The sequence below is a fragment of the Rhincodon typus genome, chromosome 9, assembly GCF_021869965.1.
Source record: "Rhincodon typus isolate 14 chromosome 9, sRhiTyp1.1, whole genome shotgun sequence".
Classification (NCBI taxonomy): Eukaryota; Metazoa; Chordata; class Chondrichthyes; order Orectolobiformes; family Rhincodontidae; genus Rhincodon; species Rhincodon typus.
The window spans coordinates 62,596,213-62,621,229 of NC_063340.1; positions in this window are offsets into that span (position 1 = coordinate 62,596,213).

Consider the following 25,017-nt stretch of genomic DNA (forward strand, 5'->3'; position numbering starts at 1 on the left):
CACCATCCCGAAGCTTCACCAAGACATTATAAAGAGTCACACGAGACCATTAGGTCAGATGACCAAAACTTTGGTCAAAGAGGCAGGTTTTAAGGATGCAGTAAAAGTGGAAAGTGAGACAGAGAGGTGGAGGTCTGGGGAGGATACACTGCACCCTGGAGCTTGGCCTACTGAAAGTGTGACTACCAATCATGCAGCTATTAAAACTGGGGATGCACAAGAGACCAGGATGAGAGAAGCACAAATGTCCCAGGGAATTGTAGGGATATAAGAGATTACAGAGATCGGGAGAGGCAAGGCCATGAGGGATTTGAAACCTAGAATAAAAATTTTAAGGTCAAGACATTGATTGACTGTGAGCTAATGTGGGCCACGGAGATTAGGGGGAGGGATAAGGAAACGGGTCTTGCTGCAAGTTAGGATTTGGGCAGCAGAGGTTTGGAAGACTTTGCAGAGGGGTAGAATGTGGGAGACCAGTCGGGAGTGTGTCAGAATAGCTGACTCTCAAAGTAACTAGTGCATGAATGAGAGTTTCAGCAGGAAATGAGACAGAGGTGAAGTTGGGTAAAATGTTATGGAGGTGGTAATATGCGGTCATAGTGATATCACGAAAATGATTTTGGAAGCTCATCTAGTGATGAAATGTGACATTAAGCTTGCGAACATAAGGACTCTCGCTAAACAGAAGGATAGAGTCGATAGCTTGGGAAACGAAGATTGAAAGCAATGGCCAAGATAATGATGAGGTCATCTGTTTTTGTGATGTCGATTAAGAGTTAAATATTGACAAGAACACCAGGAATAATTCCCTTGCCCTTCATCTAAGTAGTATCATCAGATCTTAATTTAAAGTTTCAGCTGAAGGATGGCACCTCTGACAGTGCAGTGCTCTCTCAGTGCGGTACCTGTATTGATCTTTGTGCTCGAACCTTGGAGTTAGACTTGAAGCCAAAATATTGTGACTCAGAAACAAGACAGTCACTAATTAAAACACAGTCAACAAACTATTAAAACAATTTTGACAATTCCAGATCACTAACTGGAAATATCAGAAAGTCCTTACAGCAGGTAGTTCTCAGACCAAGGATTAAATAGAGATTCAACAGACATGTGCAAAGTATATGGGGTCATATTTCAAATGACTTGTTTAATGGTTGCTGCATAACGATGCAGCAAAGATAGAATTCACATGATCTCCAGAAGAGCAGGTGAGGTGAGTATCCTGGAGTAGGCAGTCAATATCATTTAGAGAAGGCGGCAGTCTGAAAGTGTGAAAACAGGTATCAGATTTGAAATTTTGGGTACGTAACAAGGAGGATTGAGAATCATACAGTGTGAGTTATCTGCATGGATTTTAGTAAGGCATTTGACAAGATCCTACAAATAAGGCTGGTCAGTTAAATTAAATCCACGGGTTATAGGAAAATTTGGCAAGTTGAATCCAAAATTGGCTCAGTGACAGCAAATGAAGGGTAATGGTTGATGGATATTTTTACAAATGATGAATATTTTGCTGTAGTATTTACAGAGTTATTTAAAACACATGAAGTAGGAGCAGCAAAAGTCCATATCACTTACCAAACCTTCTCTCTCATTCACTATGATCATGGCTTATATTGGGCTTCAATTCCATTTTCCCATCTGTTCCCCATATCCCTTGACTCTCAGGTATAGCAACAGTCTGTCAATATCAGCCATAAATGTTTTCAATAATGGAGCATACAAAACTCGCTGATTGAGAAATGATTCACAGCCCTTTGGCTAAATGGTAAGCCCCAGGATGTTGATAGTGGGGACTCAGCAATGGTAATTCTGTTTAATATAAATGGTTTGATTTTCTCTTGTTGGAGATTGTCATTACCTGACATTTCTGTGTCATGAATTTTACTTTACTCTCATACTAATTCTGCTTACATTAATTACCTTAATTTCATTATTTTAATTAGCTTTTAGGTTACCTTCTATTTCTGATATGGTAACATCTGTTTTCCACTGTAAAGCCAGACACAAAGTATTTATTCAACGTCTCTGTAATTTCCTCATCCCACTATCATTTCTTCTGCCTCTATTTTGAAAGGCCCAATATTTACGTTAATTATTCTTTTCCTTGTCCACATACTTGTAAAAACACTTCTGATCCCTTTTTCATTTTCTGGCTAGCTTGCTTTTATATCCTATCTTTTTCTCTTTTTTGCTGTCTCTTTGGTGTATAAAACATTCCTAATCCCGAGACTTACTATTGCTCTTTGCAGCGTTATAAGCATCTCCTGTTAACCTAATACTGTCCTTAACTTCCTGAGTGAGCTACAGATGAGTAATTCTTGCTGAGTTTTTGTTTTTTAATAGAATTTGTTTTTCCCGAATATTGTGAGTTTTTTTCCTTAAAATCTTCCAACTGTTGATTGTTGATACTATACTTAAAATTTGTTCACAGAAACAACCTTAGACAGTTCTCCCCTCGTAGTGATGTAATTAGCTTTGTTTGTTTAAGTTGTGATTGTTTCCTGGAGATTGATATACTTCAATTTCAAATTTAGCATGAAATGAATTGTATTATGATCACTACTCGCAGTGGATCTTGTGCTTAGGCATTATAGATTAACCCTGCCTCGTTACACAATGCTATATCTGTAATAGCATTTTTCCCTGTGTGGCATGACCAGAATTAGGGAACAAACGAATGTGTTTGTAGTGAGCAGGAGAGAATTAGTTTGGTGTGCCCTTGCAATTGCATGTAAAAAGATGTGTTGCAGGGAGTGTTAAAGTGGAGGGTGAGAGGTGACGTGATGTTAAGAGAGATGGAGAGGTAAAAGATGTACTGACTCTTGCTTTGATTTGATTCGATTTGATTTATTGTTGCCATATGCAGCTACGTACAGTGAAAAGCTTTGTTTTGTGAGCAGCACAGGCAAATTATAACATACAAAGATATACAGATCATTGGGTTTTTAGACAGAGCAAAGCATACAAGGTTATGGCTGCACAGGAGGTGCACAAAGGCAGTTGAAGTGAATTCATTTTACACTGTTCTAATAGAATGCGGACACTGGGGGTGATGTTGCAGGCACTGATCCCCTCCTTGGACTATGCAGTGCCCCTTAGGTTGTCCTTGCCCTTGCTGGGAAACAGTAATTCTTTCCAAGCTCCCTCCTGTTCTTTACCAGGACCACCATGCATGCACCAGGAAAGTAAATGAAGCTGTGCTTTGATTCAAGTCTGCTGCCAAAAAGAGTTCTGGATTGTAAAATGCTAAGGAATAGGCATGACTTATGTGAATACATTTCCTGATTCTTTAGCTGATAGGGATAACATCCACTTTTAAATGTTAATTAAACCCTAAACTTGCTGCGCACTAAACCTCTGGCCAAGCATCATGGTGGTTTACTAATAAGTCTCTTGAAGTGATTGGTACCATGGTGTAAAGCAGTGTAGAATAAATTAAGTTCACTATTTGGCATAGGCAAAAAGCATCAAAAGGAATGACATGGACAACTATGGTGAAAGAGGCCTCCTGTGGTGGTCTGCAAGAAAAAGGACTGGCCTCCTCTCCATCACTGAGATCTCCAGATACCTGTTTGTGAAGTGGGAAAAAAGCTTTCCTTGCCTCTGGGCCATGTCCTCTGTGATAACAGTTAAGCACCATACTGCGAGGACCAAGTCCAGACTGACACCATTTGAAATGGTGTTGAAATGGGTATTTGGGCTTTATATATGGCATTAATGGCATTAGCTCCATTGGATCCTTGTAGCGGCAAGCACTTTCACCTTTCTGTCAGTTCGATTCTGTTACAAAGGTGGCTGAGAGTCTGGTTGTATAATTAATGAGGTGAAGTGAAGAAGATTGCATTAAAAAATTTGCACTGGGCCCTGGCAGACCGAGCACCATGAATCGCATTCGACAAAGCAGTTTAACCAGAAATGGGAAAATTCAGCCCTACTCTAAAAGTAGAATGACTAAGACCAATTTCTGTGGCTATTAACAGCCCTGAACCAAATGGTGCACAAATAGCCCTCGCTAGCAGGAAATCTGGTATCTGTCAGTCATTTGTATTCAATGCTGTTGTGCAATGGTATAGTGCAAGTGTATGTAAATCATAACACTATCTACCGGTGGAATGAGGGCACTCATGTATCCTATTAACTTGGATGAAATAAAAACGAATTTCTTGCGGCTAATAAGGACCAAAATTGGGAGGAAGTAAAACTGAACATGACTCATTCCATGCTATTTGAGCGAAACCACAAGGAACTTCGGGACAGATTTGAGAAAGAACTCTTATTTGCTTTTTTTGTATTGCTTTTGTACTTCTGAAAAAGGTCAGTTACTCAGTTATTGCAACTCTTCATCTGAAATAATTCAACATATTCTCAAGCGAAGGTAAAGTTGCCATCGTCCTACTGGAACAAAGGGCTGCTCATTAAAGAGGGATGATTAATGGTGGTTTAACCTGAGGGACACCAAAGGGAGGAGTCGAGAAAGAGAGTCCTTCATGGTAACCTCAGCTGGTGGGGGTCTGAATAACACTGTGAGTTTGCTTTGTATTACAGACTAGCTGTCCAGCCAACTGAGCTCACCGACTCCCTAGATTCTGGAAATAAGTGTTTGAAATGAGGCAAAAAAATTTTTAATTCCAATTTGGACTGAAGCCTAATATTAGTCTTTGGTAGGTGTATGTAGGTGATAAAGTAACATGAGACCTCATCCACAATTCTAAGAATGAGGCCTGGGCTAAGTTAACTCACAGGCCAATGACGTGGTACACATAGAATATGTTTCAGACGGTAAGGAATAAGAAACACTTGGACAGATTTTCTGAGGATCGTCATGTGTTTGCCACTCCATTCATTTTTACTTAGTGGAAGAGCTCCGCATTCCAGCCAGGACATTCTCATTGGGGCTCCTTTAGAAAAGCAGGGGACATACTTTATTCTGACAGGTCTCTAGTAACATAGAGCAGTCAAACAAAGGCAAATCATGCCCCCCCCCCACACCACCCACACCCCAACTGCTTTACACAGTAGTCAACACGCTGCATTTTGTGATTTAAAAAGTACATAGAGTAAGTGTGAGTACATTGTGCCAGGACGGTCAGGTGCCAGGCTCATAGGACACCGGTTGGATAGAGAAAGGTTGCCAAGTGTGTACTGGTGAGGTGACGGGAAGGTAGGGTACCAGGGCTTAAAGTGGAAACGGTGCCAAATAAGTTATGAAGTGTTTACGATAGGTCGGGTGGGTGGGAGATATTGATTCAGTGGGGCCAAAGTGTGTCAGGTCTGTGGGAGACAGGAAGTATGTCAAGTCTACTGACGGAAAAGAAGTGTTATGTCCAGCAGCAGGAAAGTGGGGTTTGTGTCCTGCAGGAGGAGACTGTGTCAGTTCTGGAGATAGGGCAAGAGTTGTCAAATGTGACATTGAAGGAAGGAGTAACTGGTCTTATGAGTCCTGTGAACGTGTCAGGTCCTGATCATAGAGGAGAGATTGTAAAAGATCTCAGAGAGGCATAGTTGAAGTGTGTGTGGTAAGTTGAGGGGGCTGGTTAGCTGAATATATACTCAGGAGTTAAAATAGGTTTTTAATTGTCTACTTTTCCTGAATAATTTGTAAGTTCACTTCAGTGGAATTCTCTCTTTTAATGGAAAATTTTGGAGGGGTCCAGGCATTGGGGAGTTTCCCAGCAGAATTTTAAATTTCCCAGGAAATTCCCCTGCTGTCTGCAAGGTCTTGGATTTTGCAGAGTGCCCTCGCACAACTGCCATCTACGCTTCAGAAAAAACTGTTTGGTCCTTGGAAAATCTGCACTAATGCATTTGTGTTATTTTTATTAACAAAGCAAAAGGCAAAATGGCTTTCACAACCAAAGTGCTACACAGAAATTTTTGTAGTCTATGATAATTAGGAAATGCAACAGCCAACTTGTTCACAAGGTCCATTAAAGAACAATGAAATAAATGGTCAATGGTCTGCTTGAAATGTTGGCTGATGATACATATTGGGCAATGAACCACTACACCTTCTCCATTTTGAAGTTAAATTCCAGATAGTTTAATGGATAATTAAATTAATAAATTTAATTTCAGCATTAGCTAATTTGATGAGAGAGGGATTTGGAGAGTTATATGGGTAGCGTGATTCCATACCATTTTATGTTTGGTGTTCAATCACACTGACTGACTATTGCCCACTGAATGAAGTGATTGCCAGTTGCATATAAACCGGGTCACCTATGGTATGACATTCCAAGAGGGTGTAGACAGAGGTAAAGGGTGAGAAAGATTGTGTGGGGGAATTCCAGAGCCTTCACCTGAAGCAGCTGAATGCACCATTGCCAGTGGCAGAGTGATTAAAATTGGGAACGCAAAAGAGGCCAGAACTGGAGAAGTACAGGTATCTCAGGACGGTTGAAATGGTTTCCAAGGAATTTAAATCTCTAGGGTTTATTTGCGGTGCAGGTAAACTGCAAAATAGTTATCTTGGCACATCAGGATTCCTGGAAGGCGATTTTAGCAATGGAAGAAGAATGAAAACATTGCCCTCACCACAGGATGCATGGAGTGTTTGGCATGCATGCTTGGGGCACAAATGTTAATTCTTGTGGTTGTTGGCATCATAAAATTGCATAATGGCTGGGTGTTTTCTAGCATATTTAATGATTCAAAAACATGACAAATCACTTTAAAATAGATATTGTCTTACTCCATTAACCCCATGTGATGTCACGTATCTGTTTTGCAAGTTCTTTTCACCTAAGGAGTGTTGCTCCCATTTTGACATACTTTGGCATTTCACCATCAAACCAAGGAAATAAAAATGTATCATGTACAACCCAGGCTGTGAGATAAAGGCTGCAATTCAGCTGTGGTGGATTTTCAAGAGGAATCTGCTAACATATGATATTCATGGGATCAATTAAACCACAGGCCTGTAGCTCCAACTCAAATTCCTTAATGCAATTACAGCATGACAACTGACTTTTACCAGCTATTATTCTCAATTTCATAGTTGTGTCTATGAACCACCCTTTCTACTGGGCTTTGGAACAAGAGTTTAGGTAACAGTCAGAAGTAGTCTGCATATATTGGTCTTCCATTCCAATGTCCCATCATTCTTCGAAAATCACTCCCTCTCTGCATTGCCCTGCCTGACCAAAAATCTGTGTGGCCTTTAAACCTAACCAACAGGGCCAGAAAGCCACAGAATTGGAGCCAATATATTGGTTCCCACCAAATCTAATATTACTCTGTACTGACTTAAATTAAAATTATCCTTACTGAGTCAAATGAGTCCTTACTGAGTCATTCCTGATCAATTATTTTGTGACTTAGATCGGCACTGTTGCTGATTTTTTTTGTTATATTGCAGGAGTATCTTGAAAACCCATGAGCCCAGATGCCCAACTGTCCCGTATTTTAATGGTTTATGCCTTATCTTGACTGTTTGACCACTGTCCTTTTAGGATAGCTATGCTTTTTGCCTTGGTCACTTTATTGGTCACAGCTTCCACATTGTCACCATTTTCTGAATAAAAATATATAGGCCATGAATTCCCTTGCCCCACCTTGAGTATGATGCAAAGATGGACAGAGAAGAAGCAAAGGGCCAATTAGCTCAGTTGGCAATGAAGGTAGTGCAGAATGATGCCAATGGCAGGGGTTCAATCCCCAGACTGGCTGAGGAAGTTCTTTGTTGGGGCTGACCCTATCACTTCATGTTGACCCATTTGCAACCTCCAATGGACTGCAGGAATGGCCAAAAGTGGAGGGAAAAATTTCTCCATTAATCCACTGCAGTCATAAGCTCCTCATCCACCTTGGATCTTCCTTGTCCCTGGTGTCATGTGAAGGCGACCACGAGAGTGGGGGAAGCAACATGCACCTTTCCTTAATGTTGGTTTAGCTTTTAAAAGTTTCTTTGAAGTTGAACTTGAACAACAAGGAACACCGAGAAAGCAAGTTGTTAGAAGGACCCAAAAAGCCTGTAAAAAGGGATGTAGATGAAGTTACAAACACACCAGGTGTCAATAGACTGGTTCATGAACTGCAAATTTATGAAGCTCATTCCATTTAAGATTTTTGAGTGTTTCAAATTAAAAAGAACCAGCAGCAAAGCCATAGTCTTAAAAAGTTTAATTTATAAAGACTACTGCTGAAAGTTGCTAAGTAAAAATGATAGTTATTAGCTAAAATACAGATACCAAAGAAACAGATATTTATAAAACTGAGAATAAATCTGTTATTGTTACGGGCTAGTGAATTTGCTGGAAGATTCTCCTTCGGATGAGAAGAGGGTTGAAAACACAAAGTCCCAATTCAGCAGTGGTGATGGCTCCTATAGTTGAACAGTTGGATGTTTCTCCTACAAGTAGACTGAGCAGAACAGGTTTGAGGAGGGAAATCTCATTTATTCTGCTTTTATGGCACTGCAGGTTGTTATCCTTGGTAACCTGGTAGAGTTATCCTTAGCAGGGATGCCTTTTCTCATTCTCCCTGAAGACACCTCTCCCTAATTATGTCTATCATCTCTTCTTGGTGTTCTGTTTTAACTGGATTCATAGCCTGTCTTACACAAGTCAAAAATAAGGATGGTTGCAATCTTAACTTTTGACGAGTCATTGTTCCACAAAGCACAGCCAATTATGGTGGAATTCCTTGTAGCGATTCATTAAATCTTCTGATCTTTTCAGAAGCTTTGCGTTCTCACACCTTTAGGCAGACCCATTGTGTTTCCAAGGGTTAATCAAACTCTCAATGGCTCCCTTTGGGTTGATAATACCTCAGCCTGCCTGCCTTTCTTGCTGAAGTGAATCAACAATGGATAGTCAAGTGTCTCCTTTGTGCTCATTTAAAGAGAAGTTAGCTTTCTTGCAAACTAAATAACATGGGAATTACACAATCATGACAATAAGTTCAGTGAGTGGACAAATATTTGACGGATACTGTGAGAAAATGTGATGTTGCTTGCTTTGGAGGGAAGAGTAGGAAAGTAGAATGATAGAAGAGAAACTGAAGTACAGAATGCTGCAGCGCTGAAGGTGTTCATACATATATCACAAAAAGTTAGCATTCTGTACAAGTAATTAGGAAGGTGATTGGAATGTCAGCCTTTGTAAGTGAAGTGAAGTAGAAAGAAAGATGAGATAACAAGGTGTAGAGCTGGATGAACACAGCAGGCCAAGCAGCATCATAGGAGCAGGAAGGCTGACGTTTCGGGCCTAGACCCTTCATCAGATGATGTCAGCCTTCCTGCTCCTATGATGCTGCTTGGCCTGCTGTGTTCATCCAGCTCTACACCTTGTTATCTCAGATTCTCCAGCATCTGCAGTTCCTACTATCTCTAGAAAGAAAGATGTTTTGCTACAACTGTTTAAGGCGTTGATGAGATGACACCTAGAGTACAATATTCCACTTTGGTCTTCTTACCACATCCATTGGAGCCAATTCAGGGATTGTCTTATGAAGAATGATTGAGCTGATTGGTCCTAGACTTGTTGGAGTTTATAAGAATGAGTGGCGTCCATATTAAAGCATAAAAGGTTCTGATGGAGCATCACAGAATAAATGCAGAATATTTATCCTCGTGAGAAATCTAGAACAGGCAGCGGAGAAGAGTGATTGTTTGAAAATCAGGGAGCTCCCATTTAAGATGGAGATGAGGAGGAAATATTTCTCACAGGGTCGTTAATCTTTGGAATTCTCTATTCTAAACAGCAGTGGGAGCTGGGTCTTGAATAGATTTAAGACTAAGTCACAAAAGATTTTTGATCCATGATGGAATCAAAGGTTATGGGGACAAGCAGATAAGTGAAGTTAAAGACATTATCAGAACAACTATAGTTTGATTGCATGGTAGAGCATTTGTTAAGCTCATTGGTTGACATGGAAATTGAACATTATGCCTATTTTGTGGTAATAAAGATAAACACAACAATGAAAATCAATTGTTTTTTGTTTATATTGGATGTGCACTTTCATTTATATTCTTGATAAAACATCTTTCACAAATTCTTAAATGAGTGCCGCAGTCAGTGTAATTTTTAAATAAGTGCCACAATTGATGTTATCATGGGCACCCTCAGCATCACAAACACCCACCCATACCGACTTTTGCTGGGCATAGCATTGTTGGTATGGGATGGAATAAGCACAATAGCAAGAAATGATCTTGCATTGAAAGACAAAGAATCCATATTGTTGGAGGTAAGAAATAAGAAGGGCAAGGAGGCACTAGCAGGAGTAGCTAATTGCCCCCCTCTCAGTAACTTTACAGTGGGACAGAGAAAAAATTAAGGGTTAATGAGGGCATGTGACAAAGGTAGGACAATAATCATGGGTGACTTCAATCTTCATATGGATTGGGATAATCAGATGACAGACATAGCTATGAGGAAGAATTCATAGAGTGTATTCAGGACAGTTTCCTAGAATAATATGTTGTGGATCCAACCACAGAATGAGGCAGGCTTAATAAGTGATGTCAAAGTAAAAGATCTCCTTGGAAACAGTGACCACAACATGATGGAAGTTAGCACTTGGTTTGAGAGGGAGGAACTTGGCTCAGAAACAAGTGTGCCAAGCTTAAATAAGGTTATTACAAAGCAATGAGGAAAGAGCTGGCAGGAAAGTGTTTTTAGCAGCAAATTGGTTGAGGATCAATGGCAGACATTTAAAAAAATAGTTGATGCTACAGCAAAGACATGTTCAAGTGAGGAAGAAGAATTCTAGGACAACCATGATTAACCACAAGTAAGGATAGCAAAAGCAAAAAACTGCAGATGCTGGAAACTCAGCAGGTCTGGCAGCATCTGTAGAGAGAGAAACAGCAGAGTTGACATCATGGGTGCAGTGGCCCTTCTTTGGAACTGATTAAGGATAGCATCAGATTGAAAAATAACATACAATGTGGCAAAGGTTAGTGGTAAGACAGAAGATTGGGAAAGTTTTAAAAAGCAATAAAGGGCAACCACAAAACTAATAAAGAGAGAAAAATAAACAAGGGTATACTTGCAAGTATTATCAAGACAGACTTTAAATATATAAAATGAAGAGAATAGTCAAAGGGAATATAGGCTGCTTAGAAAATGAGACTTGACAATTCATTATGGGGAACCAGACAGAGGGATACAATAGAGATAGTAGGAACTGCTGATGATGGAGAATCTGAGATAACAACGTGTAGAGCTGGATGAACACAGCAGCATCAGAGGAGCAGGAAAGCTGACATTTCGGGTCGAGACCCTTCTTCAGAAATGGGGGAGGGGAAGGGGATTCTGAAATAAATAGGGAGAGAGGGGGAGGCGGATAGAAGATGGATAGAGGAGAAGATAGGTGGAGAGGAGACAGACAGGTCAAAGAGGCGGGGTTGGAGCCAGTAAAGGTGGGTGTAGGTTGGGAGTTAGGGAGGGATATGTCAGTCCAGAGAGGACGGACAGGTCAAGGAGGCGGGCTGAGGCTAGTGGGTAGGAGATGGAGGTGGGGCTTGAGGTGGGAGGAATGGTTAGGGAGGCAGGACGAGCTGGGCTGGTTTTGGGATGCAGTTGGGGGAGGGGAGATTTTGAAGCTTGTGAAGTCCACATTGATACCATTGGGCTGCAGGGTTCCCAAGCGAAATATGAGTTGCTGTTCCTGCAACCTTCGGGTGGCATCGTTGTGGCACTGCAGGAGGCCCAGGATGGACATGTCGTCCAAGGAGTGGGAGGGGGAGTTGAAATGGTTCGTGACTGGGAGGTGTAGTTGTTCATTGCGAACCGAGTGTAGGTGTTCCACAAAGCGGTCCCCAAGCCTCCGCTTGGTTTCCCCGATGTAGAGGAGGCCACATTGGGCACAGCGGATACAGAATACCACATTAGCAGATGTGCAGGTGAACATCTGCTTGATGTGGAAAGTCTTCTTGGGGCCTGGGGTGGGGGTGAGGGGGGAGGTGTAGGGGCAGGTGTAGCACTTGCTGCGGTTGCAGGGAAAAGTGCCGGGTGTGGTGGGGCTGGAGGGGAGTGTGGAGCGGACAAGGGAGTCACGGAGAGAGTGGTTCCTCCGGAAAGCAGATAAGGGTGGGGAGGGAAAAATGTCTTTGGTGGTGGGGTCAGATTGCAGATGGCGGAAGTGTCGGAGGATGATGCGTTGGATCCAAAAGTTGGTGGGGTGGTACGTGAGGATGAGGGGGATTCTGTTTTGGTTGTTATTGCAGGTAGGGGGTGGGAGGGATGAGTTGCAGGAAAAGCAAGAGACATGGTTGAGGGCGTTTTCGACCACTGTGGAGGGGAAGTTGTGGTCCTTGAAAAACGAGGACATCTGGGATGTCCGGGAGTGGAATGCCTCATCTCGAGAGCAGATGCGGTGGAGGCGAAGGAATTGGGAATAGGGGATGGCCTTTTTGTAGGAAGGTGGGTGAGATGAGGTGTATCCTAGGGAGCTGTGGGAGTCGGTAGGCTTGAAATGGATATCGGTTTCCAGGTGGATGCCAGAGATGGAAACAGAGAGGTCCAGGAAGGAGAGAGAGGTATCAGAGATGGTCCAGGTGAAAGGTGTTAGTGAAGTGGATGAACTGTTCGAGCTCCTCGTGGGAGCACGAGGCTGCACCAATACAGTCATCGATGTAACGGAGGAAGAGGTGGGGAATAGGGCCAGTGTAGCTTTGGAAGAGGGATTATGGACTTCACAAGCTTCAAGATCTCCCCTCCCCCGACCGCATCCCAAAACCAGCCCAGCTCGTCCCCGCCTCCCTAACTATTCCTCCCACCTCAAGCCCCACCCCCATCTCCTACCTACTAGCCTCAGCCCGCCTCCTTGACCTGTCCGTCCTCCTGGACTGACCTATCCCCTCCCCAACTCCCCACCTACACTCACTTTTACTGGGTCCATCCCCGCCTCTTTGACCTGTCTGTCTCCTCTCCACCTATCTGCTCCTTTATCCATTTTCTATCTGCCTCCCCCTCTCTCCCTATTTATTTCAGAACCCCCTTCCCCTCCCTCACTCCTGAAGAAGGGTCTCGACCCGAAACGTCAGCTTTCCTGCTCCTCTGATGCTGCTTGGTCTGCTGTGTTCATCCAGCTGTACACCTTGTTATCTCAGAGGGATACAATAAATGTTTTGCATCAAACTTCACAGTAGAAGACAATAATTGCATCCCAGAAATACAAAATATTCAATGGGCCAAAGGACAGTAACTGTCAATGGAGAAAATGTGTTAGCAAAGCTAATGGAGCTAAAGACTTGATGTGATGAGTTCCAGGAAATTGAAGGAAGTACCTATGGAGATAGTGGATACGCTGATAGTAATCCTTAGGCTCTGGAAAATTCCTGGTGATTTGGAAAGCTGCCAATGTAATCCACTTATTCAAAAAGGGAGGGACTATTGGTTAATTAGCTTCATATCTATCAGTCGGAAAATATTAGATTATGATAAAATACCAGAGCATTTAAAATACATAATCTAGTCATTTCTTGTCTTTCCTAACTGTTATATACCCTTCAATATTCATGTTCCAATCTCTGCATCTTGCAACCATGTCTCTGTAATGACTATCAGATTGGACTGATTTATTCCTATTCGAACTATCAGTTCATCTGCTTTGTTTCAAATGTTACATGTATTCAGAAACGGAATTTTGTCCATTTAGTACTTTTGTAATCTCTAGCCTTATCTATTGATTTTTTTCTTAGATTTGTGCTCTCTATCCCTTCCTGTTACAATCTCTTTATCATTTCCCATATTGATGCCTTTCTTTTATGCCTTTTTTGTACACTTTGATTTCTGACTTCTTTCTCCTTATTTTAATGAGGGGCAATTTAATTAGTTTAAAACTTCCCTCTAATTCCCCATTTATGCTGGTGGCAGCATGGTTTGGGTGTATACCACCCTAATGCTATTGCCCCCACTTTCCTCAATATAGGTACCAGTGCCCCATTAAGTTGAAACCGAAAGAACTAAGGATGCTGTAAATCAGGAACAAAAACAGAAGTTGCTGGAAAAGCTCAGCAGGTCCAGCAGCATCTGTGAAGAAAAAATCAAAGTTAACATTTTGGATCCGGTGACCCTTCCTCAGAACTAAGATCAGTTACACAGCACTTCCCACACTATAGTGCTCAAACCTCAACAACAAGGACACAGCCTAGAGGAAAGGAAAGCTCATTCCCTGCTTCACAGACAAAGACCTGGAGGTCTTGATGTGTAGGGTGATGAAAACGAGGTTGATCCTTCCTTCTGTGGACTGTCAAAGGAGATGATGCCACCAGGCCAAGTCATTATGCCCTACAAGATTCTTAATGAAATTATTAGTTTATTGCTTGCCTGCTGCTAGATTTCCTTAAATAATTATCACTCTGATTCTTAATAAAAACCAAAAGAACTGCAGATGCTGTAAATCAGGAACAAAAACAAAGTTGCTGGAAAAGCTCAGCAGGTCTGGCAACATCTGTGAAGGAGAAAACAGAGTTAACGTTTCGGGTCCGGTGACCCTTCCTCAGAACTGATTCTTTCTTCACAGATGATGTTCGACCTGCTGAGCTTTTCCAGCAACTTCTGTTTTTGTTCCTCATGAAGTGAAACCACCAACTCCTAGGCCAATCTTTGAACCATACAATTGCCATATGTCCTTTTTGCCCTCACTGTTATCCAGTAAATTGAAAGGATCTCAAACTTGTTTAACAATTGCAAAGATGAAGCCCCTACACTCCTGGGTCCCTTTACCTGCTTATATCACAGTCACACATTACTTGCTTTGACCTGTGAACAAATCAGAAGACCTTATCCAGAAGGATTTGACTGCTTTCTGGAATAAAGTGGCCAGGTAATACGTTCCCACTCTGAAGTGACACAGTCTCTGTCATTCAGCTTTCAGCTCATAAACTCTGAATTGAAGCTGTTTGAGGTGCAAACATCTGTGGCATCGCAGCCCTGGATCACACAGCTCTCCAAGACACCCCTCATTCTGCAGTAGCAACTCACTTGCCTTGCCATCTTTATTGTGAGTGAATGAATAGCGATTAATAATCAATGGGTTTTCTCATTAACACAAACTATATTGATAAAGTCCAGAATCCAATAAACATTCTTCTTTGCCTTTCCCTGGTGCGATGTGAGCAATGGCAAGAAAGGTGGGACAACACAGAAAAAATTTAAAACATTAAAATTGTGACATCAAAAAAAATGTCAATTTTCCCCTAAAGCCTTAACAGGAAACTTCAGAATCTCACCATTCATTAGCAACTAAATTATTACAATGCATTTGCATCTTATTCAAGCTCCAACTCACTTTATTTATTTGTCACTTCCAGTTCTCCTTTACTCCCTCAAGACACTGTACAGCATGAATTCCTGACATGTAAATGATAACAGGTACAGGGTGACTGTACCTCTCTGAATACTTGTCTCAGACATCATCCATCTGCTTCTTCACAACAAAATTCCTACATGCCCCATGGCCACCATGTTCCTTGCCTTTTATTCATACTAATTGGCATTAGCCAGCCACCAGCCTCACCATATCACCAGGCCTACCCTTGAACCAACTCAGACACCACTTCAGCATTTCTACACGTCACTTAAGAGAGCAGGATATCTAGGGTATGCGTGCTTCTGCCACATCACTTTGCATGCAAGGTTATAAGAATCTCAAGCATTTACACAGAATATGTCTTATGTACAGATTGCTTCTTATCACTCACTCACTTTGCACTAACATGGAGGCTGCCAGCCTCAGTCTACCTCACATTGCTTTCTTGGCACACTCACTGACATAGGGACACACCAATGGGTTGCAAGCCTCTATGTGGGTCACATTGCTTTTGTAGTACACAATGCCTTTACACTTACCCTTGCAAAGGCAGAAGATCATTGGCCAGCTTCCTGCATTGCTAGGCTTCCTGCTTCAATCAAGGAACAATTTTGGCCTAGAATGACTTGGCCTGGTGGCATCATCTCCTTTGACAGTCCACAGGAGGAAGGATCAACCTCGTTTTCATTACCCCACACATCAAGACCTCCAGGTCTTTGTCTGTGAAGCAGGGAATGAGCTTTCCTTTCCTCTAGGCCATGTCCTTGCTGTTGAGGTTTGAGCACTATAGTGTGGGAAGTGCTATGTAACTGGTCTTTAAATAAAACGCCTGAAAGTGCTGGCAGGGATAAGCACCTCCACCTTTTCAGCTGCATGATTCCCTGAGAATGGTGACCAAGAGACCAGTTGCATAATTACAAAGGTAAAGAGCAGAAGATCGCATGTGTTAAATCCCTACGAAACCTGGCAGACCTGATGCCATGAATTTCACTCACTCATCAAAATACTTGAATTAAAATGGGAAAATTATGCCCTACAAGATTCTTAATGAAATTATTAGTTTATTGCTTGCCTGCTGCTAGATTTTCTTAAATAATTATCAGGTTACTTTTTACAAATTATTTAAAAGTTTTTCTCAATTTCAGCATCTTACACATAATTCCTCACAGCAGTTCTCACCAACTGATCAACTTATGACTTACCTGTGATGTCCCTTTGATTTTTTTATAGATCTTCCTCCTACTCTGCGTATCTCCCATTGTCTGGCTCTATCATCACCTCTGAACCCCTCTTAAAGATAAGTGGTGCAAGCAATGTCCCATTGGCTATATTTATCCTCCTGCCTTCCCAATGCATCTCCTGTGGCTGTGCCTCTTTCCACTCCTTTCTCCAAACGTTAAGTACAACTCAGTGATGAAACGCTATGGGAAGTAAGACTTTTTTAGGGTACACCAAACTGACAGATACACTGTACCGGTCTAAGAAATTGACAGCGATTTTCTCGATCAATCTGTGTAACGTACTGAACTTACTTTATATTGGTTGCCAGAATAAGATGCTGAAGCAACAGCACTTTATCAAAACACTTTTTCTCTGCTCGCTCCATGTCATTTTCAAATCTTGGTGTCTAAATAAATAAAAATTTGTACACTTTTTATTCTCCATACAAATGCTACTTCAGGCCTCATAGCGATAATTCACTTTGGAGTGTATTAGTACTCAAGATTCTTATTAGAGAATAATTTGTTCATCTCAAGACATTGCTCAGCAACATTTGTTTTACAGAGACCATTCTTCCATACCTAATGGACCAACAGTTTAAGACCATAAGACATAGGAGTAGAATTAGGCCATTCAGCCCATTGAATCTGCTCCGTCATTCAATCATGGCTGATATTTTTCTCACCCCATTCTCCTGTCTTCTCCCTGTAGGTGGGTACAATTTCAGTTGCTCCGATAGAGTGGAGAATGTGCCAGTTAATCACGGTGCAAAATGAGGCAGGAATTTGAGCAATCTGGCACAAATGAGCAATTTTCCATTCCTTAGGGAATGTTTTCTGCTGACCAGAACAAGAAGAATTTGGATAAACAGATAGTAAAATTTTCCGAAGAAGTGTGTAGGCCCGAAACGTCAGCCTTCCTGCTCCTCTGATGCTGCTTGGCCTGCTGTGTTCATCCAGCTCTACACCTTGTTATCTAAGTGTTATGTAGCTACTTAATGAGTACAATGAGTGATCTTAACGAACCATCATCGCCACCCCTAACCCTACGATGAACAAAACAATTCAATTGTTCACCTCAGGCAAACATGGTATTTTATGTAGGGATTAGTGCAGCCCCATAGTGTGGTACATTATCTCCTTGTCAAGGAATAGTAGAACACAGGCATTTGTCTGCAACTCCCCACCCAGTCAATTCCTTTTTGCAGCTGCTAGCCCCTTTCATATTGCAAAGTGGTTGATGTTGTTGAATCCTCTCCCATTTACATTACACTGACAGTAACAGACTAGACAACTGCACATTGCAAAAGCTTGAAAGTCATGAATTTAGAGTGGAGCCTCTAGTTTTTACTAATAAGCTTCTGAACCTTACAAAACCTCACCATTGTTGCCAATGGTACGGAAATCTCCACAACCACCTATAGCTTATATTTTTTAATCAACTCTGTCTTCCATTGAAAGTATGAATTCCTTTCTATGTGGTGGTTCCACCCATGATGGTTATCTCTAATGCTTTGGCCAAGTAATTATACATGTACATGACAGTGAGTGCCAAAGGTTATATGGTTGCAAGGGACAGCAGAGCCAACAATAACCCTAACAACTGGGAATGGGAATCATGATTAATTCAAATTGGAGCACCCCCAGAGTTGAAAGGGCATTGACCTGAAACAGAAGGCAGAATGTTGTCTTCTCTGGTGTGACCCGAATAATGGTGAATACAGAACCAAAATAGGGCGAGACTGAAAAAAATCAGATTCTTGATAGAGTCATAGAGATGTACAGCATGGAAATAGACCCTTCAGTCCAACTCGTCCATGCCAACCAGATATCCTAAATTAATCTAGTCCCATTTGCCAGCATTTGGTCCATATCTCTCTAAACCCTTCCAATTGATATACCCATCCAAATGCCTTTTAAATGTTGTAATTGTACTGCCTCTGCCTCTTCCTCTTCCTCTGGCAGTTCATTCCATACACACACCACATTCTGTGTGAAAAAGTTGCCCCTAAGTCCCTTTTAAATTTTCCTCTATCACTTTAAAACTTTGCCCATTAACTTTGGACTTCCCCACCCTGGGGAAAAGACCTTGACTATTCACCCTATCCATGTTCCTCATGATTTTATAAATCTCTATAAGGTCACCTCTCAACCTCTGACACGCCAGGGAAAATAGCCCCAGCCTGTTCAGCCTCTCCCCTATAGCTCAAACCCTCCAAACCCAGCAACATCCTTAGAAATCTTTCCTGAACCCTTTCAAGTTTAACAATATCTCTCCTACAGTAGGGAGACCAGAACTGAATGCAGTATTCCAAAAGGGGGAGAAAAATTCTCCCAATTTTCCCATCAAGCTTAAAATAGCAAATTCAGATGCTCACTCTTTGCTGGAGATGACTTTATTTCTATTGGGATTAAAGTTGTACAAAATATATCGTTCTCAGTTTTGGAAGTTGGATTTTAAAATACAGGCAGAGGGATTTTCATTAGTTTGTGCAAGTCAAAAAGTCATTCTGAAACAATAACTTAATGACATCATTGCTAAGAAAGTATATGACAGCATTGAAGGTCTCGGAAGGAATCCTAGTGTTAGTGGATAAGATGTTTATACTGGTAAGTTGATTTCAGGTAGAGTAAACAAAATATTAGATATTAGAAATAACACAGTGTGGAGCTGGAGGAACACAGCAGGCCAGGCAAAATCAGAGGAGCAGGAAAGCTGACGTTTCGGATCGGGACCCTTCAGAAAAATCAGAAAAAATTAGATATTAGCTCTTTTTTAACTTCAGAGCAGAGGAATCAACTTTCTCAGTTCAGTTAGAAGAAGCAAGAATATAGTTCTGTTCAGGAGAGCCAGTCACCTCAGAAAAAATGATTTCTAGTATGTTTCTGAAGATTCCCAACTGAGAGAGTATGTACAGAAGGCTTCAAGTTATTAGTTCGGGTCCTCTGAGGAAGGGTCACCGGACCCGAAACGTTAACTCTGTTTTCTCCTTCACAGGTGCTGCCAGACCTGCTGAGCTTTTCCAGCAACTTTGTTTTTGTTCCTGATTTACAGCATCCACAGTTCTTTCGGTTTTTTCAAGTTATTAGTATTGAGGAGGTTTAGGCACGAATCAGAAAGGAATCATAAAATTATCTCCACAATCCATGGAAAAGAAATGGAAGGAGTAAGTTAAGTAAACACTTAAAGAGGCAGCAATAAGAGTATAATTTCCCTGGACGTGAATCTCTGTGGTGGACAATGTTCAAACACAAGTTGAAATTTTGATTTGGTGATTGTGTTAAGATCTTCTAACTATCTATAATATGTACTGCTTTCTTTCTTTCTTTTAACTTAGGTGTTGTTGTGGAAGACAATCTATAACCTTGTATAAATATGATTCAGTGGCAAACTGTTGTGTTACTGACCAAAATAATACCGAACATATGTTGTACCAAGCCAGGCATCAGTCTGGGACCTCACCGCTCCAGTAATATCATCAGCTGGGATCTGACTTCATGCATTTTTGCATCTCACTCACCATATTTAAATCTGACTTAAAATTCTCCTCTCCACCACTGAGAAACTAGACAGTACAAATTCCTGATGGGTGAATCATACTGGGTATCCGGAATGTGTGTCCTGGGCATCACACTACTGTTTCTACAGTGCAATGTCACTGCATACTCCATGGTCACCATCCCCCTGAACCTTTCATCCACTTACCTCCACATTGGCAAACTACCAGCCTCACCACACCATCATACCTGCTCTTAGACCAGCATACATCACTTCAAACCTTCAACACTTTACTTTGGAGTTGATGGATAATCCCTACAATTTGCATGATTCTATCAGGTTTGTTTGTGCACAGAGACAGGCACACATTTCATGCAACCACGCGGAATGCTGTTGCAAGGACATGGGCTCAAACATCTTATGGCTGTTAACTTGCCTCCTTAGCACTCGTTCAGTTCAGCACTGAGTTACAGGCTGACAGCCTTTGCTGTTTAGCTTACCTTTTATCACAGAGACGGGTAATCTCTGAGTGTGAAGAGCACTGAACAATCAATCTACCATTGAGATATAGAGTGAACATGTCACTGAATGGCATTGTGCTCCATCAATTTCAGAGCTGCAGCATGTGCCAGCAACTAACACAGCACACTGCATGTTTTTTTTTATTCATTCACAGGATGAGGGCATCGCTGGCTAGACAGCATTTATTGCCCATCCCTAATTGCCCAGAAGGCAGTTCAGAGCCAACCACATTGCTGTGGGTCTGGAGCCACATGTAGGCCAGACCAGGTAAGGATGGCAGTTTCCTTCCCTAAAAGACATTTGTTAACCAGATGGGTTTTTCCAACAATCAACAATGGATTCATGGTCATCATTGGACCTTTAATTCCAGATATTTATTGAATACAAATTCCACATCTGCCATGGCAGGATTTGAACTTGGGTCCCCAGAACATTATCTGGGTCACTAGATTAACAGTAATAATACCACTGGGCCATCACCCCGCCGTGTGCTTCAAGCAAATGGTGAAGTGTGAAAGTCAACGAGGAAGAGACCTTAGTGGGATGAAAGTCTTCTGCAGAGAGCCAGGGGATACCACCACGTTCAGTCAAGGAGCTCATCCAATCATATCACACCATGATCCAGAGCAACTATTTCAGGGATCACAGGTCAGTCAGTCTGGATGCTGATGAGATATCAGTCCAAAAGTTTCAGTTAGTGTTTCCAATATGGATCAAAGGGAGGGATTGTGCGTGATGGAAGTGAATGCAAGAACAGTGAGTGGTGATGCATGAACAGAAGACATATTGAGGTGTCCCCAGTGAGTTAATGGGAACCACAGAGGACATGATGAGATCGTAATTTGAGAGGATGAGGTGGGTGAGAGCTGTTAAGCGGACATGATACATTCAATAGCAAGAGTTGCAATCCCTCAGCCTTAGTAAAACGTGAGTACAGTGTCAGAGATAAACTGACTGCTGGCTCTTGGGTATGAGATAAAGAAGCTGATGGCATGAGCCTCTGCAGAGCAGTGAAGATCATTAACCATCTAGTAACAGTACTGGACATTTCCTTTTGACACAGCACTGGCTCATGCTGCAGTGTGACTGGGTAGATTTGTTGGCATGGCCTCCTTTGGCAATCAGACTGCCTTCCTCTCCTGCAGTTCGTCCACCAAGACACCCAGACTCCTGTCACAAAAGCAGGGAACTAACTTGGATTTCCTCTGCAACATTTTCATTGATGAACAACTTTCTATACGTTGCTCAGGCATGGAAGCCAGAAGGGACCAGCAGTAGCGAGCATGTCTGCCTCACTTGCCACACAACACCCCAAGAAATACATCCTTCAGCTCGGTTGCATAATTCATGAGTTGAGAAGCGAAAGATCACATGACAAAATTTGCCTCAAGCCATGTTAGATTGGACACCCTGAAACTCACTCACTTTCACACAAGTATAACAATTCATTAATTGCATTAACTGTGACCGTCTCCAAAATTACTGCCTAACCTGCTGAGTATTTCCAGCATGTTTCTAGATCTACAGTATTGAGCTTTTACCCCATCATCACGCTAATTGTGTTGGACTAACTCTGTTCAGAGTTCTTAGGCTGAGCTAAACTTGGAAAACTCGTACATTTCAGTTTATTACAAAATTTGAAGGAGCTAAAGCAGGTTAAAAGAGGATTTTGTAATGCTTTTATGCAGTTTTATTTATATACCAGGTCACTGTGAGACACACATGGAATGTTACTTCCCACGTAACCCCTGACAGCAACTTCCTCTCTCACTGTCTGCTTGCATAGGCCCAAAGATCTTTATGGAAGCAATATGGCAGGCCACAGGCAATAATTTGACTTTAAAAGACTAGGACAAGAAGTGCTCTAAAACCATCAGACAATAAGATTCTGGCTCAAATCAGATACCAGACAGGGGACAGTGCACCTGAAAACCAGATGGTTCAGGATAAAATTGAATGACCACCTTCTTCTGGAGTTAGCACAATATAAGCACATTCTCAAAGTAAAAGCCCCATCTCAGGCTACATGTATGACTGGTGGTGATAAAGTCACGTCATTCACTGGAGTTTGTTATAGCAACTTAGAGGGACGTTCATTCTGTTCAAATTACCTGCTGAAATTTACAGGTGGCCATTTTCAACATGAAAGGAACCAATTTATAGTTTCTTAAGGTATAGTTTCTTAAGTATTTACGTATTTCTCAAGTATTTACAAATACTTTCCTCATCTCCGAACAATGACTAGTTTTTCATGACATTGCACTTTAACAGATATGTTCACACATGTGGAAAACCCTAAACCCAAAAGAAAAACTGTTGTAATAAAATAAAGGTTTCATCTCGGGCAAGAACCTAAGATACCAACAATGATCTGTTTCATTAGAATTGAGGCTAAAGGTAATAGAAGTAGAACATTATTGCTGTCAAAATCCCACAACGATATTGCTTGCATCATATGCAATGAACATTTGTAGCACTTTCAACCACGGAAAAATATAATCTACATTTTCTTCGACCAATATATTCAGCTACATCTTCCAGCAACATTACAGGCTGCAGGGACAACAAATTTTTGGAAGCACTCAGCAGATGAGAAAAACAAAGGTTTCAGGTTGACAACCTTTCTGTTCCAACAAAAGATTTTTCTGTTTTCCCATTCCACTTATACTGCTGAATGTTTCCCATCCCTGTTTTTTTTTATTTTAGATTGCCAAGTGTCACCAGCATTTGGGTTTTGACCATCATTTGCATTGCTCTGCATGAACAACAAAAAAACCCAACATTTTCAGTCCTTTCAACATGGTTTGTCTTGATATGGGGAAGTTTGACTTAAGTCCCAAGATTTTGGACCGTTTTTGCTCTAAATTCATACAAATTAAATGTTAATTAGATAGTAATTGCACATATTTGCACCTCAAGTGCTGCTATTTCCAGTTTAATAGCAAATCTCCTTTCCCTTTCTTTCAAATACTCATCCCCACTTCAAAATTTAAGCAGAAACTTTCATATACAAACAGCCATAGCAATTTAAGATAGCAGTTCAATTAAGGCCAAGAATTTCTTTACAATAAAATATCTCTGGATAATTTCCCTGCTGGACAGAAAAAAATGCTTGGAAGCCATAGAGCAATATGCTTCTAGTTACTAGGTTAGATAAAAAGTCCATACCGGAAACCAATCCTTTTCCTTCACAAATTTTGATGGGGTTTTTTTCTATTTTTATTGTTTACGCTTATTCGCTTGGCTGTTTGTGCTTCCCAAACAGACTTTTGGAATATATTTTACTGTAATTCCAATGTTTAGCTGTATCTCTCACCAACTCCACAGGTTCCTTTGGATAATTCTGTGCTCTGTCTTTCATCCATATTGAACAGTTACGTTGAGAGTGTAAGTGACATCCTTTTTATTAGTATTTTGTTTGCTCACATACCTCCACCCGACCCCTTAGGTGGATCCTGGCCAGTAGTATTCGCTCCTTTAACAAGCAAGTTGTGATGGGATTGGGTATCAGACAGAGGCAGAAGGATGTGACATTGGTTCTGGAAGGAATGCTCAATTATTTGGAAATCCAACGATTAACACTCTAAAGCTGCTTTTATAGTAGACTTGTTTTTGTCAGATTCGATCAGGAGACTGATGTCTGCTAATCAGCTCCTGGTATTTAAACGACCCGACAAAACCTTTTATCTTAGTGGGAGAGTTAGAGACTCAAGGCTGAATCCAACATTTGGCTAAATGTGAGCTTTGTTAGTTTGTTTGGAGGGTTCCCACATGAGGTTTAATGAGACCTCTCACTGTATCTTACCAAACTTGCCTCATTAACTACCCTACTCCACCCCTGTGACACTCCTCTCACCTAATGTCAGTTCCACCGACTGCACACCATTCCTGGAAGAACTTGCCATGCACCTGATATCAGCCAAAAGACTGGTATTCTTGGCTCTCATGCCATCTTTAAAAGGCCACTGTGCACCCAGATAATTGGTAATCCCCCGTTGCCCCTCACCAGCAATGTAATGGCACCGGATCTACAAACTCATGCCGCTTATGTCACCACTAGTCTGTCCCCAGTGCCCGCAGTAGACCTGCATCTTGCCAATGTCCTGTAAGGGATTATCATATACGGGCAAGCAATCAGACCACTCCCTGGTGAGCTTTTATTTACAGCAAATAAGGGGAGCACAAACAAAACAAATGGAGGCTGCAGTTCACCCCCATGATTCAAAGCAAATGCTAGCACGATGACCAATGACTAGATTACATTCCTTGATGGTCTGCTGTACCCTGTCAGGTCCTATTTGGCTTATCATGCCCAATGCTCTGAACTCCGTCACACACAAGGAGAGCTTCCTCTCCCAATATCCTCATCTTTCTCCTTGGAAGACTGTTCCCATGTGTCTAATGAGCAGCAAGTAATGGTAGGGAATGCAGCTTGGGTTGGACATCTTTACCAACAAGGTCAGCCTGGTCACCAGAGCTCCTTACCCTCTTTTACCTCACACAACCCCA